Source organism: Gekko japonicus, unplaced genomic scaffold, assembly GCF_001447785.1.
Source record: "Gekko japonicus isolate JY-2015 unplaced genomic scaffold, Gekko_japonicus_V1.1 scaffold1235, whole genome shotgun sequence".
NCBI lineage: Eukaryota > Metazoa > Chordata > Lepidosauria > Squamata > Gekkonidae > Gekko > Gekko japonicus.
In genome coordinates, this window is record NW_015169210.1 from 420,971 (window position 1) to 436,542 (window position 15,572).

Genomic DNA, 15,572 nt, shown 5'->3' on the forward strand with positions numbered 1-15,572 from the left:
TTCTATTACTTTAGCCACAGTCTCCTTGTTGAGAAAAATTAACTATTTGCCATACACCCATGGATAGTAAGAAGGGCTTCCATGTGAGATGGCATGAGCAGTGTTCCCTCTAAACTGAGTTAGTATGAGCTAGCTCACAGTTTTTTAGCCTCTGGCTCACAGATTTTTGTCCTAGCTCAGGAAGGATGGCTGCTGAGCAAACTAATTTATGCAGTAGCCAAATCGCAGACTCACAACTTTAATGCCAGTAGCTCACAAAGTAGATTTTTTTGCTCACAAAGATTCCACAGCTTAGAGGGAGCATTGGGCACGAGCCATGATTTCTGGAAGAAGTTTGTTTAGAAATTTTGCCAACCAGTCTTGCAGTCTGCATGTGGGTAGACGGTATCATCCTTTGCGTTGCACGTAGGATTTCACACCCTTTTTTCAGTGTTTTTAAATAACTGAACAAGATTCTAATCCCCACCACAAAGTGAAACTCAGCACAAGCTGAAATCCCCTTCTACTACCATTTAAATATCAAAGACTGATGAACTGAAACTTTAAGAGAACTGGTAGTTAGGAAAATGGTCTCACAGCTGCCAACTAGATCGGAGTGGCTTTTCAGGTAGACAACACAAGCATTAAAGTCAGTCCGGCCAAATATGCCATTCACACTAAAACAGACAGGAACATTTGTGTGAGGGTACTAACAGATTTCACAGGGGTCTTTGGCAGCCTCAGACTGTAACTATGATGAACTCTCAGTGGATCTGTTTCCTCTCAGTCCCTCAAAGCAGCTCCTGAGTTTGCCTTTGCGTGGAGAAAAAAGGAGGGGGATCAGAGCTAACAAACATTCATTATTCTGACTGCCGAGTTTAGACTTGGAGAAATGTGGGGCTTGCTTTTCTTCATTCCAAAGAAACCTCGGTCATCACTGGATTACAGAGTCCTCTCCTCACTGGCCTGAATTCAAGCAAAGAATTAATTGGGAGGGCTCCCCCCCACCCCAAAGAAAGAGGAAGGTGATACAGGCGTTGTATTTTTCACCACTTGCCTGGCAATGCTGAAGAGGACTGGCCCTGGGACCTTCTGCATACAAACAAGATGCTCGCCCATGGGGCCACAAACCCTCCACTTCAAGATATCCAAACTGTTTGTTTTGTACTTGGATACTTAAGTATTTAAAATCCTATATTAAAGCAAGGGGGTCAACAAGAATATAAACATGGCGATCCAACACAGGTTCTACTCTTCCACTTTCAAATATCTGTTTATAAAGCCCTTCATTAAAAGTTGTCCCAAAGACAACTTCGAAGACATGAGACAAAATTTTCTATGCATTATAAAATAGTAAAAAAAAAAAAAAATGGAAGAAAAGGAATGGAATAAATGTACAGATTTTACAACGCAGGGAAGGAAATAATGGGGTCTTCCAAAACTGTGGAGGGACAAGAATGGCTCAGTGAACGAAAGTGGGGCAACGGTAGCCCACCATGGAGCTATTTGGCACCTCCCCTGGGGAAATGCAGAGACATATTTGATGCAGTCTTGCTCTTAGACATGTACTGGCATCTTCAAGAGGGAGGGAACACAGTAGAATACATAACTGTCATGATCAAACAAATGCAATCAAGGACTGGTGGCTCAAGTGGTTAAGACGCTGAACTGCAGGCTGTGGAAGGTCGGTAGTTCAGCAGTTCGAGCCCCGAGTGTGCCACATGACGGAGTGAGCTCCCGTCTCTAGTTCCAGCTCCTGCCAGCCTAGCAGTCCGAAAGCAAGAAATTGCAAGTAGATAAATAGGTACCACTTCGGTGGGAAGGTAACAGCGCTCCGTGGGCCTTGGTGTTTAGTCATGCCGGCCACATGACCACGGAAACGTCTTCGGACAGCGCTGGCTCTTCGGCTTTGAAACAGAGATGAGCACCGCAACCCTAGAGTCAGACTCGACTGGCTTTCGAGCAAGGGAACCTTTACGTTTACCTTTTTAAGATCTATGTATATTTGCACATAACGATAGCTTTCTGCATTCATAGTTTGATAACTGCCTTAAACTACATTCGATGCCTCTTGACTATAAAACCAGCTTAGATATTTTAAAAATAAGCAAAGATGAACTATGAAAGCTCCTACCCTGCCACAAATATTGTTAGTCTTGAAGGTGCTACTGGACTCTTGTCCTTTTCTACTTCAGTCGTGTTTCTCTAACTTTGCCACTACTGCAAGCAACATCTTTTTTCTGTATGACCACCAATACACAAATTGGAACAGAGGGGCTTTCCCCACCTCCAAGGAATTCATGTGGTCTACCTCCTTCTGCTGAGCACAGGAGCACTGCGTGACTATCATAAGTCTGTAGAGGAGGGGGAAATCCCACAACTAGCTCAGCTCTTGCAGATTAAAGACAAGGTCGCTGTTCATAAACTGCAAGCTCCAAAGCCCAAAAGAACGAACACTTTTTAGTTTTTGTAAAATAACTTTGTGAACTATCTTTAGCAAAAAAAGAAGAAGGATAAAATCTTTTAAAATATACATTGACCAGAACACCAAAGCCCAGGAATATGGGTTTTGAAAAGCCAAAGAGACGTTTTAAGGATCATACTTACTGTTCCAAGGATCCAGACAGGCAATCACCTTTGTTCAGATACAATAAGCTAAGAAAGGCAAGGGCTGATCGTAGGCAGCACTCCCCCAGCAACTTGCCCATATCCTCAGGCTACCATAACTGAAATTCATCTGAACTATGATCAAACTGTACTCTGATGACATCCTGGGACCGACCTGCTATAATAACAAGTCTGCGCCTGCACAGATGCAAGGATGGCCAAGGAGTACACACACTTTACTGTCTTCACCAGCAGAAAACAATGAGCTCTCCCCCTTTGAAGGTCATAGTCACAGCAAGACTTTCTCCATTTGTGCTGGTGATGTCTTAGTGCTACTTCATTGCTCTCTGCTACCCAATAAACCAAGGAGCAGCATGGGCTCAAGAGAAATTTATTTATTTATTTATTTATTTATTTATTTATTATTAAATGTATACCCCGCCCTTCCCCGTGGGGCTCAGGGCGGCTTACATGGCAAGAGAAAAACTTGTTAATAAAACATCAATACTTTAGTATAGTTAAAAAAATATAATATACAATTTAAAACCCATTCAAACATTAAAGTGCTCAAAACTACACATTATTCATTCCGGAATCTCAGAGAGCGCATCAACCATAGCCCAACCCAAACATTCCCGGTAGGCATTCATAATAGATGTTAACAGGTGTTTCTATCTGGCTTCCAGGCCCTACCCCCCCCAAAGATGGTATATAGCCGGGGGCGGCGGCGGCGGCCCCTAATCGAAGGCCTGGTAGAAGAGCTCCGTCTTGCAGGCCCTGCGGAACTCCACCAGGTGGGGTCCGCCACCAAGAAGGCCCTAGCCCTTGTGACAGCCAGTTTAGCATCCCAACAGTATCTCAGGGTGACCATGTCAACCACATCCATTAGGGTATAATCAGCGTCAGTTTTGTGGGATTTGAACTTCTACAACGTCTACAACAGAGAGAACGTTTGGTAGCCTTGGCCTCTGGAAACCACCAGCATACTATTTTTGGATACTGTGGGGAGGAGAGTAAAAGTCTTTTAATAGTTTGATGTAGCAGTTTGGTGTAGTGGTTAAGTGCACAGACTCATCTGGGAGAATTGGGTTTGATTCCCCACTCCTCCACTCGCAGCTGCTGGATGACCTTGGGCAAGCCATAGTTCTGTCAGAGCTGTTCTCTCAAGGACAGTTCTGGAAAGAGCTCTCTCAGCCCCACCTACCTCACAGGGTCTCTGTTGTGGGGAGGGGAAGGGAAAGGAGTTTGTAAGCCCCTCTGAGTGAAGGGCGGGGTATAAATCCAATCTCCTCCTCCTGCTCCTCCTCCTCCTTCTTCATGCAGGATACCCTTACTTCATCTCATCTCTGGCCTTACTAGAAATGGGGTTGGGAAGAAGGGTAGGCTAACTTTCAGTCTTCTTCAGGAACACTCACAAATGTAAGCACACACAATGGCTAGTGAATGCCTAAGGAAGAAATAGTAGTTCTTTTAGAACTCAAGTCCTTCCGTTCAGTAAAAGTATGGATATTCTTGAAGTATATTCTTCAGCCCCAGTGTATTAAACAGATGTTCACTGAAGTAGTTTTCTTACAATAGGGCATATTGCCTTGGAAATTAAATTGAGTAGTTCAGCTTCAGAGTATAGGAATACAGACTGTTCCAAAATTATATCACTACAACATACCCACAATTGTCACCACCACTTCCAGGAATTCTAGCAGCAGAAAGGCACTTGAGTTAAATTACCTAAATTAAAGTTGTAATTCCATCTTCAGTCTGTGATGATACCAAACACCCGGTTGAAATTTCAGACTTATTATGAACGGGGAGACACTACAGAGAGACAATGATGAACTACTAAGTTCATTGCTGAATTACTGCACAAAATTTAAAGTAGGTATTTCTCACTTTTAAAGCATATTTCACAGTAATCAGAAAGAGGACAGCCGCTACATCTTAAAACACAGAAGTCATCGACTCCCATAATCAATGTTGTAATGATGCTTCAGTCATTGGTTAATTAACAAAAATTCAAGTGGGTGGTCGTGTTGGTCTGAAGCAGCGGAACAAAGTCTGAGTCCAGTGGCACCTTTAAGACCAACAAAGTTTTATTCAAAGTGTAAGTTTTTGTGTGCAAAGCACACTTCTTCAGATAAACTGGAATAAAATCTCCTCAAGGGCTACTTACAGGAGAAAAAGAGGGTGGGGGACAGCCATTGGGGGGCACTCAGAATCAAGATGCATATGTAGAGCGGGAATTGGATCGGGTGGCCCGTAAGATCAGCGGATGACCGCAAATTAGCATGTAAATGCAAGAGTTAACAAAAAGATGTGGGAATGAAGCTGGAATCCAGCAGTACCCCCAAGACAAACCAAGCTCAACCCTGTGTACATGCAAGAACAGAGACTCAAGCATGCACACACTTCTTCACATCCACTGAAACAGACTTCCTCAAATATTACATGATGCAGGTGGTGAGGTTCGTTGTCAGGAAGAGCTGATCAGAGACAAGATGCATAAGTAACTGAGCAATAAATATAGCTAAGATTGGAATAACACATACAGTAGGTTAAGGACCTTAAGAGCCTCTTGCTCAGGGTAAAAGAGGAGAGCGCAAAAGTGGGCTTGAAGCTCAACATCAAAAAAACTAAGATCATGGCATCCGGCCCCATCACACCTTGGCAAATAGAAGGGGAAGTCGTGGAAGTGGTGACAGACTTCACGTTCCTGGGATCCCAGATCACCGCAGACTGTGACAGCAGCCATGAAATTAAAAGACGGCTGCTCCTTGGGAGGAAAGCGATGGCGAACCTAAACAGCATGATAAAAAGCAGAGACATCACCCTGCCAACAAAAGTCCGCATGGTCAAAGCAATGGTATTCCCAGTAGTCATGTATGGCTGCGAGAGTTGGACTATAAGGAAGGCCGAGTGCCGAAGAATAGATGCTTTCGAATTATGGTGCTGGAGAAGACTCTTGAGAGTCCCTTGGACTGCAAGAAGATCAAATCAGTCAATCCTAAAAGAAATCAACCCTGACTGTTCCCTGGAAGGCCAGATAATGAAACTGAAGCTCAAATACTTTGGCCACCAAATGAGAAGGGAGCACTCACTGGAGAAGACCCTGATGCTGGGAAAGATTGAAGGTCAAAGAAGAAGGGGACGGCAAAGGATGAGATGGTTGGACAGTGTCATCGACGCAACGAACATGAAATTGAGCCAACTTCAGAGGACAGCGGAAGACAGGAGGGCCTGGCGGGAGCTGGTCCATGGGGTCGCGAAGAGTCGGACTCGACTGTGCGACTGAACAACAAAGGTCAATGAACACCACACAACAAATAATCTCAGAACCGGTGAGAGACCATAGTTATACAGATGGACAAGAAAACACCAAAGTTGAATGGTTCACAAAACAAAAAGCACTGCTGCTTTAAAAACTGAACACACACACACACACACACGTACCTAAACAAGTACGGGGCAGGCACCAGGAAGCCACGGTGCCCCAATTATGCCCCCATCCGTCCTCCATTACTGATCGTGACAATCAGTGCTGAAATCCAGCTACTATGTTAAAAATGAAGCCGCTCTAAGGCACTTGGTTAAGAATGAAAGATTTCTGCAAGGTGACTATAGGTCAATAATCCATGCTTAAAATTAGGGATGCCAACCTCCAGGTGGTATCTGGAAATCTCCTGGGATTACAACTGATCTCCTGGCGGAAAAGATCCGTTCTCCTGGAGGAAATGGCCATCTTTGGAAGGTGGACTCTACGGCATTTTTGCCCCACTGAGGTCCCTCCCCTCCCCAAGCCCCGCCCTCCCCAGGCTCCACCTCCAAAATCTCCAGGAATTTCCAAACCCAGAGCTGGCAACCCTTCCTAAAATCCACCTTACAAATTAAGGCTGAGATCCTAACCAAAGGTAAAGGTTGCCTTGCTCGAAAGCCAGTCGAATTTGACTCTAGGGTTGCGGTGCTCATCTCCATTTCAAAGCCGAAGAGCCAGCGCTGTCCGAAGACGTTTCCGTGGCCATGTGGCCGGCATGACTAAACACCAAGGCGCACGGAACGCTGTTCCCTTCCCACTGAAGTGGTACCTATTTATCTACTTGCAATTTCTTGCTTTCGAACTGCTAGGTTGGCAGGAGCTGGAACTAGAGACGGGAGCTCACTCCGTCATGCGGCACACTCGGGTCTCGAACTGCTGAACTACCGACCTTCCACAGCCTGCAGTTGCTTTTCTTCGAAGACATCATGCGTAATAGCTATAAAAAATCTAGCTGGGTTACAGAAGCTTTAATGGGTTCGGAAAAATAAACAGATAACAAGGTAGCAAAAAAATGAATAAATACTGAAGATTAAAGACAGCAACCATTTTAAAAAAACTGGACCTTGAGTATTATTGCATCAGAAACACATTTTCTGAAGTGTGCCATGGAGTTCATTAACAATACAAAGCTTTTGAAACCGATGCAAAAAATGTTTAAGATCTAAGCAGTTTCCCACAAGTCAATGTTTCTGCCCTGCATAATTGTTATGCAGAATAAGAATAGTGTCTGATCCCATAATAAAACCTAGATGAAAATAAAGTGTAAGGATCAAAATGCGGAAGTGGAGTGTTATCAATGATACCTGGGCTGCAGTCCTAGGTGAACTGATTTGGAAGTAAGCCTCACTGAGCTCAGAGCATAGAACACAGTTAGAATTTCTAGATGAAAGCGAAGGTACAAAGACCAGAAGGCTCAGTAGATTTTCTCACTTGAAAGTTTAAAGAGGCATATTTAGAGGTTTTGTTTGGAACCACAAGCTAAACTACAACAATAGTCTATGCAGCAAACTGAGCAAAAAGTCAGTTCTTCAGTTTCAGAGAACAGGGAGGAGAAAGGCCATTTCAAAAATACTTCTTTGCATAGGTGGAACATGCACAGGTAAGCTGAGGTATGTAATCTTGAGATGGCCACATAATCAGGAATTAACATCTAGTCATCAGTCTAAGTCTGTACATGGTAACCTAGCAGCAACTTAAAAATATAGATCAAGATGGGTAGCCACGTTAGTCCGTAGCAGTAGAAAAGAGCAAGAGTCCAGTAGCGCCTTAAAGACTAACCAAATTTGTGGCAGGGTATGAGCTTTTGTGAGTCACTGCTCACTTCTTCAGATATCACAAGAACCTCATGCCCTGCCACAAATTTGGTTAAAGGTGCTACTAGACTCTTGCTCTTTTCTACTGTTAAAAATATAAGTTAAACCTATGATGACTAATAGCAGCCTAACAGAAAATGATGCACTGGATTGTTGTGCAGCAAGATGTAGAGTGACTCATTTGCAACGCATTACTACTAGTGACCTTCGCTGCCACAAAAGTTCATTGGTAGCCTAAGTTAAGAGGAAATTGTCGTTGCTTTTTAACTTTGTATAGCGGCAGCTAAACATTAAGCCTTAAAATTTTTTAGAGAATGAATTCTTTTACCACTGTGACAACAGGTAGTCAAACACATATCCTAAATCCAATGACATCAAGTTTTAACCCCTAATTATCAGGAACAGAATTTTTTTTTTAAACGAGATTCCACAAAAGCTATGATCCTTACAAGAGAAAACATCCCCACTATGCTATTGTTTGAAACTAACACTCCAAGACTCAGAAGATAATGATGCGAAATTTCTTTAATCAATTACAACACAGGTTACAAGCAGTGTTCCCTCTAAGCTGAGTTAGTGTGAGCTAGCTCACAGTTTTTCAGCCTCTAGCTCAGACGTTTTTGTCTTAGCGTAGGAAGGATGTTTCCAGAGCAAACTAATTTATGCAGTAGCCAAATTGCTTGCTCACAACTTTAATGCCAGGAGCTCACAAAGTAGAATTTTTGCTCACAAGACTCCACAGCTTAGAGGGTTAGGGTTAGGGTTAGACTCCAGGTACGCACTTCATTTGCTGGGCAGCAAACCAGCCTTGAGTGTCTAACAACACGGACTAGGCCGACAGCCACGGTTCAGAGCGTGTACCAAAGTTTGCCTATCTGTGGCCTACAACTAATGCTGCTGGATAAATGACAATATTCCAGCACTTCACCCTCACCAGCCTGTCTATCACCGTATTTTAACATCACTCCACTATCTAATTTGTCTAGCTGGCATTGCAGTCTCCCGGCCAAGTACTAACCAGGGCCAACCCTGCTTAGTTTCCAAAATCTGACAAGGTCAGGCTAGCCTGGGCCACGCGGGTCAGGGCATAGCTGCTTCCAGAACCTAAAAAAATAACCTTAGAAAACATTCCTGGCAGCCGAAAGCTGCCAATGCTGTAGAAACAAAAGACCAGGCTGCGGCAACAGGTTGCATTGTTGATTATTTGTGTGTCCGTAGTAGAAATGCCACTTAGATTGATCAAGTGCAGTTGTAAGAAACAAGGAGTTCGGCCTCATACGTGCTTCAGTGCATTAATATGTAACACGCCACACAACTGAGACGAGCGGAACAGATTTCAGAATTCTCAATAATGGCAGGAGAAACAAAGGAGCAGCCGGCCTGTCATGTGAGAACCTAGCTTTCCCTTTCAAATAGTTACACACGTTGCACTTTTTTTTTTGTTTTGGCTTGACAATTTTATGTTTACAAATGGTAATGACTCAAGTTCCACACTTTGCTCTTGATGGCTCCTCTATAAACAGTAACTACACTGATACAGAGAAAACAATGCTGCTATGCTTGAAAACTATGCAGCAGAATCAGGGGGAAAATGCCATTTGTAATGTCAGCCAACTCACACAGATGAGCTCTGCTGCAATCTGCATCTGCTAAAAAGGCTTCTGGAGCAAACCCCTCCCCCCATAAAGAGAGGTGGTAGGGCAAGTATAAATATAAAGGGACCAAGGAAACCTATCCTCTACTCTTGCCGCATTCGTGACAATCTCAGGAAGAAGAAGCAGCAGAAGAAGAAACAGAAGAAGAGGAGGAGGAGGAAGAGGAGATTGGATTTATACCCCAACCTTCACTACCCAAAGGAGTCTCAGAGCGGCTTACAATCTCCTTTCTATTCCTCTCCCTACAACCGACACCTTGTGAGGCAGGTGGGGCTGAGAGAGCTCTGAGAGGACTGCTCTTGAGAGAACAGCTCTGAGAGAACTGTGACTGACCCAAGGTCACACCAGCATCTGCATGTGGAGGAGTGAGAAATCAAACCCAGTTCTCCCAGATTAGAGTCCATGCTCCTAACCACTACACCAAACTGGCTCTCACATAAGCATAATGCAGTGAGGGTGTCTTACATTTTGGCCAGATGACATCCCTGGTCTCTAAAGCTCTTGTTAACTAACACGGGCTTCAGCATGGCATTTGCTTGCCTAACGAGGCAGCATTCTGTTTGTGCAGAGGGAAAGCGGGGGGGGGGGTTCCTGCTAGATGGAAAGCAAGGAGGTACCTTTGACTCACCTGCTGATTTGACAACAGTAGTTTATTTACTGAATGCACATCCCTCGTTTCTGCTACGGAACTCAAAGTGGAATTACATAGCGTTCCAAAGCACAAACCAAACCCGTGCAATCCCTCTTCGCTTTAGAAAGATGGCTGCACTCAGTGGTAGATTGGGACAACCCTGGGGCAAGAGAGACCAGCAGTCCCCGTAGAGGTGTCCGCGCTGCTCAACTCAGACCCAGGGTGCGGCTATGACGGGAGCGGGTATGAACTCATCTGCTGGGCAAGCCTACAACTGTGGTTGTCATTGCTACAGGACAGGTCAGAGCCAAGTGCCCCTGTGATGCTGCTGGCACTACCGGGGGGGGGGGGTCATAAGAACATAAGAACAAAAGAGATGCCAATGTTGGATCAGGCCAAAGGCCCATCCAGTCCAACACTCTGTATCACACAGTGGCCAGAAATACCAGGTGCCATCAGGAGGTCCACCAGTGGGGCCAGGACATTAGAAGCCCTCCCCCTGTTGACCCCCCCCCCAAAAGCACCAAGATGACAGAGCATCACTTGCCCCAGAGTCCCTATCTATACCTTGTGGCCAATAGCCACTGATGGACCTCTGCTCCATATGCTTATCTAATTCCCTTTTGAAGCCGTCCATGCTTGTAGCCGCCACCACTTCCTGTGGCAGTGAATTCCATGTGTTAATCACTCTTTGGGTGAAGAAGTACTTCCTTTTATCCGTTCTAACCTGACCGCTCAGCAATTTCATGGAGTGCCCATGAGTTCTTGTATTGTGAGAAAGAGAGAAAAGTACCTTTCTCTACCTGCTCTTTCCCATGCATAATCTTATAAACCTCAATCATGTCACCCCTCAGTCGTCGTTTCTCCAAGCTAAAGAGCCCTAAGCGCCTTAACCTTTCCTCATAGGTAAAGTGATCCAACCCTTTTATCATTCGAGTTGCCCTTTTCTGCACTTTTTCCAAAGCTATAATATCCTTTTTAAGATGTGGTGACCAGATCCACAACCCCTTCCTCAGCTCCCCAGTGCAGCGGCCCACTGTGAACTTTCCTGGTGTGTTAAAGGGTCAGTTCAGTCTACAGGCAGCCAGAATAGGCCCTGAAGTTTACTCGCAGCAATTTTCTTCTGCTGGTGTCGTTAAGACCATATCTGACCTTTCTCCTACAACAGAGGCTAATAGGGGCTTGAATGTTCTCGGCGGACACTGCAGGTAGAAGACCCCTGGTTCAGTTCCCAGTATTCCCTGCTATAAAAGACGTTTGGGCCAAAAGTAGAGGCAATGGAGACCACGGATACAGATCAGGATTGTGTGGGAAAGGAAGCCCATATCAGCTGAGAAGGAAACAGAACCTCACTATATTCAGATCTTGACTTCTCCGTTTAGATGAGCCAGACATCTTTTTGATACCATACGTGAAAGAGTTCTGCACACTGAGCAGCTACAGAATTGGCTTGGGAACCTCCACGGAACACAAGAAGGAGACCTATGGTAAGGCTTTGTACAATCTTCAATCTTGTGGGAATACAGAAAAGGCAGCTGGATTTAGCTGCAGAATTTGACAATTTTCAGAACCTAAACTATTTTGTTTGGGGGGGGGCGCTCAGTGTTAAAGCAAATTTATAGCTCTCAGGCCCTCAAAGATAGACTGTGTGGAAAATGCCTTAATAAAGTGAGGGTGAGGCTGTATTGGATCTCCAAGCGTCAGGAACTAGATTTCACTAACCCGCATAGCTCACTGTCACTCACAATGACTAGCGGGGGCAGAACACATTATACACGCCAAGGAAATATATGCAAATTTTCATCAGTGTTTGCTCATGTCGCAGGTTTCAGCTTTTTCCTGGAAAAGATTAAAAAAAAAAAAAAGGTGTGCATAGCCCTGCCCAATGGACAGCAGCAGAGAGGCAGCAAGACGGCTCATTTTCTTTGCACTCTTTCAAGCACAGACACGTACCTCCGGAACATGAAAGAGAGTTGGATACATATATAACTTTAAACTGGAAAATGAGGCGATTACAAACTGCTAGGGCTTGCATGCAGCGGGATGAGGGATTTGCTTTTTAATTAAACTCATTTGGGTTTTCATCGCCACGGAAAACAATCTCCGTCCTTCTCCATTTAATCCCATTTGCTCAAGAAACGTTCCTGGACACGTTCTCTTCCGCACGGCACACCTCTTTCCCCAACGAAGCCTTTCACATACACAGTCTACGGCCCACCACCCCATGTTCAAATGATGATGGCGGGGGGGGGGGGCAGCTTGGCCTTCAAGAGAAAATCGTTACCCTGGAGGTGGCAAAAGATCTAAGGAATGAAGTTAAACGGATACGCCTTCCTCTCCAACACAGCTTGGGCTCAAGACATTTTCACTGTGTGATAAAAAAAGAGAGAATATGTAACCAAAAAAAAAAAGAGAAGAAGAACCCTACAACAAACTGCTCTTCCACAGCACTGAACATTTTTACAACTCCCCCCACACACACACACACCCTGTGTTCATGCCGCTTCCTGAAGAATGCTTACATAAGACACATGACATTTAGTAAAGGAAACAGCACTGCTTTGTGGAAAATGCCTGGCAAAGACCGTCAGTGCCGCCTGCATTAACCACTCTGCCTCTGCCCGAGCCATGAGAAGACAAAAGGGAATATCTTCCCAGATGAATATGACATGGGCAGAGCGGCATAAAAGCTCTTTGACAGATAACTGTATTTTAATGAAATGCTTCCTAAAGGGCGTGTCTCATGTGATTTGTGGCCAAGTTCCTAGGCTGCGAGCGATGGGCGGGGGAATGGATTGGAACACGGCAGAACTGCTTCTGAATCAAGGGGAAAGAAAACAAATTCTGTAATAATAATAATAAGCCTGGAGCATTATATATGACATACACTATCACTTACTGGCCTTTATGTATAACCCTAGTTCTTGCCATGGATCTTGTCTGGGCCTCTGCTGTGCCTCTTAGCTCCAGACAGCCAAAATGAAATACTGCACCAAGGTTAAGGAAAATAAGTCCTCTTTTGCATTAGCACATCAGATAACCATACGCTCTGCACTTGATTCCTCTGCACAGAATAGTGTGTCACGGCTCACTGAACGAGCCCTCTTTTAGAATATCAAAGAAGACCATTTATCTGGATTCTTCAAACTGGCTACTTATCTAAGCCCCACATACTTTTAGAAGATACTACTGTGGCCCCTAGACAACTTAATAAAAAATAGAGACATTACCCTGCCAACAAAAGTCCGCATGGTCAAAGCAATGGTATTCCCAGTAGTAATGTATGGCTGTGAGAGTTGGACCATAAGGAAGGCTGAGTGCCAAAGAATAGATGCTTTCGAATTATGGTGCTGGAGAAGACTCTTGAGAGTCCCTTGGACTCTCAATTCTTGGACAAATCAGCCAATCCTAAAAGAAATCAACCCTGACTGTTGACTTCAGATACTGAAGCTGAAGCTCAAATACTTTGGCCACCAAATGAGAAGGGAGCACTCACTGGAGAAGACCCTGATGCTGGGAAAGATTGAAGGTCAAAGAAGAAGGGGATGGCAAAGGATGAGATGGTTAGACAGTGTTATCGATGCATTCCACAACCCCCAGTATTCAGTTTCTCTGAGAGTTTCCGTCAAGTCGAGCTGCTTTTTCAGTTGTCCTTCCTATCATATACAAGTCTGTTTGCCCCTGGTCACACCAACAGCATCAAAATCTTGTAGCCTTAATGTGCATTTCGCCGCTCCAGTCACTAAAGCTGGAATTACTTAGGTGGGTACTCTTGATATTTATTTATTTATTCATTCATTCAATTTATACCTCACCCTCCCCATTGGAACAGGCTCAGGGTGACTAAGATAAGACAGATGTACACTGTAGGGTGTAAAGAAACTGGCCCAGGGAAGAATCCAGGGAAGAATAAGGGCAGCAAGATAAACCTCAGGAGGCAGTGTCCTGAGAATTGCCATAGGAATGCAGATGTTACTTGAACTGGAATGGACCTTTCCGGCAGATACGTAGTAGAAAGAAGTATCCATGGCCTCAAGTAAGACAGGGGCAGCACTCAAAGAAAAAGTAACAGAAAGATGTAAACAGGACAGAAAACATGCCATGGAAATATATGTTGAAAAGGATAAAAGGAAGAGTAAAAAAGAGACTACGTCTCCCAGATGTTGCGGTGTGATCACGCCCCGAAAATCCGCCTGACATTCGTGCCTTTCGCGCGGCAAATTCTCCGTGTGACTAGGGCCTTGGTATGATAAACCACATATACTATAGATTCAGGAGGGTAGCTGTGATGGCCTGAAGCAGCAGGAAAAAAGTTTGAGTAAAAAAGAGAATGAAGTTAATACAGGTAGCTGACTTGTAAGCAATGTTGTTTTGGTACTCCAGGGTAAGAAAATTAGGGCAAGAATCCATTAAGTAGGAAGGTGAGATAAATTTTCATTGCTAAAGAGTGACTTTTTAAATTAAAAAAAACTCCTCATGTAGGAGGGAGGAAAGGAGGGGGGAAGAGGAAAGGATGCCCTTGCTGAAGAGTTCCCCCTTCGGTTGCATGATTAAAGAACGTTCTACAACAGTAAAACCTTGTAGGTCTCTTCTTGGTAAAAGTACTTGGACCCGGTCACACGGGCCAGATAACGCAGGGGGGAGGCGTGGCTGTTCGCCCCAGAGCAAAATAAAGTGCGGTGGCCCGATCACACGGTCCCCCGAATCTCCGTGCTTAGGCTGTTAGCTGGCAATCACACGGTGATGCTGCAGCGTGGTAAAGGAGCGGAGCGGCGCGATCACACAAGCGCTTCGCGTTTGTGCGCATACGCAGTTCCGCGGAGCAGCACTGCTTTCAGTTTTGTGTTTGTGCGCATGCGCTTACGAAAAACATCCGGTTTGCGACGGGACGTGGACGGAAGCTGGATGCCACAGGATACTAGCGCTCCCGCAATCAGACGCCCGCCTGTGCCACACGTTTTCCAGATACTAGTGCACTTTCCTTGGTACTTTTTAACTCCGCATCTTTGGCAGGACACCACAGGTGTGCTACGCTTCCCAGATGTTGCGGTGTGATCACGCCCCGAAAATCCGCCTGACATTCGTGCCTTTCGTGTGGCAAATTCTCCGTGTGACTGGGGCCTTGGTATGATAAACCACATATACTATAGATTCAGGAGGGTAGCCGTGCTGGTCTGAAACAGCAGGAAAAAAGTTTGAGTCCAGTGGCACCTTTAAGACCAACAAAGTCTTATTCATCTTATACCCAGAATAAAACTTTGTTGGTCTTAAAGATGTACTGGACTCAAACTTTGTTCCACATACACTATGTCAAGCTAGGAACCGAACAAAAATTGCACCTCACATTAAATGTTTTTTTTCTTCTTCCTTTGGTTTCTTAAGGTCTGCCGCAGTAGTTTCCTTCATTTGTTTCCTCAAATACAGGAATTATTAAAATCCTACAGCCTAATATTCCACTCTTTCAAGCTTCAAGAGAGCAACCCAATTGGAAAATGAAAAAGAAGTACTGGATTCCAGCAGGGATTTTAATATCTAAAGGAACTTAATACCTGTGGTATTCAGATTTGGCAGCAAGC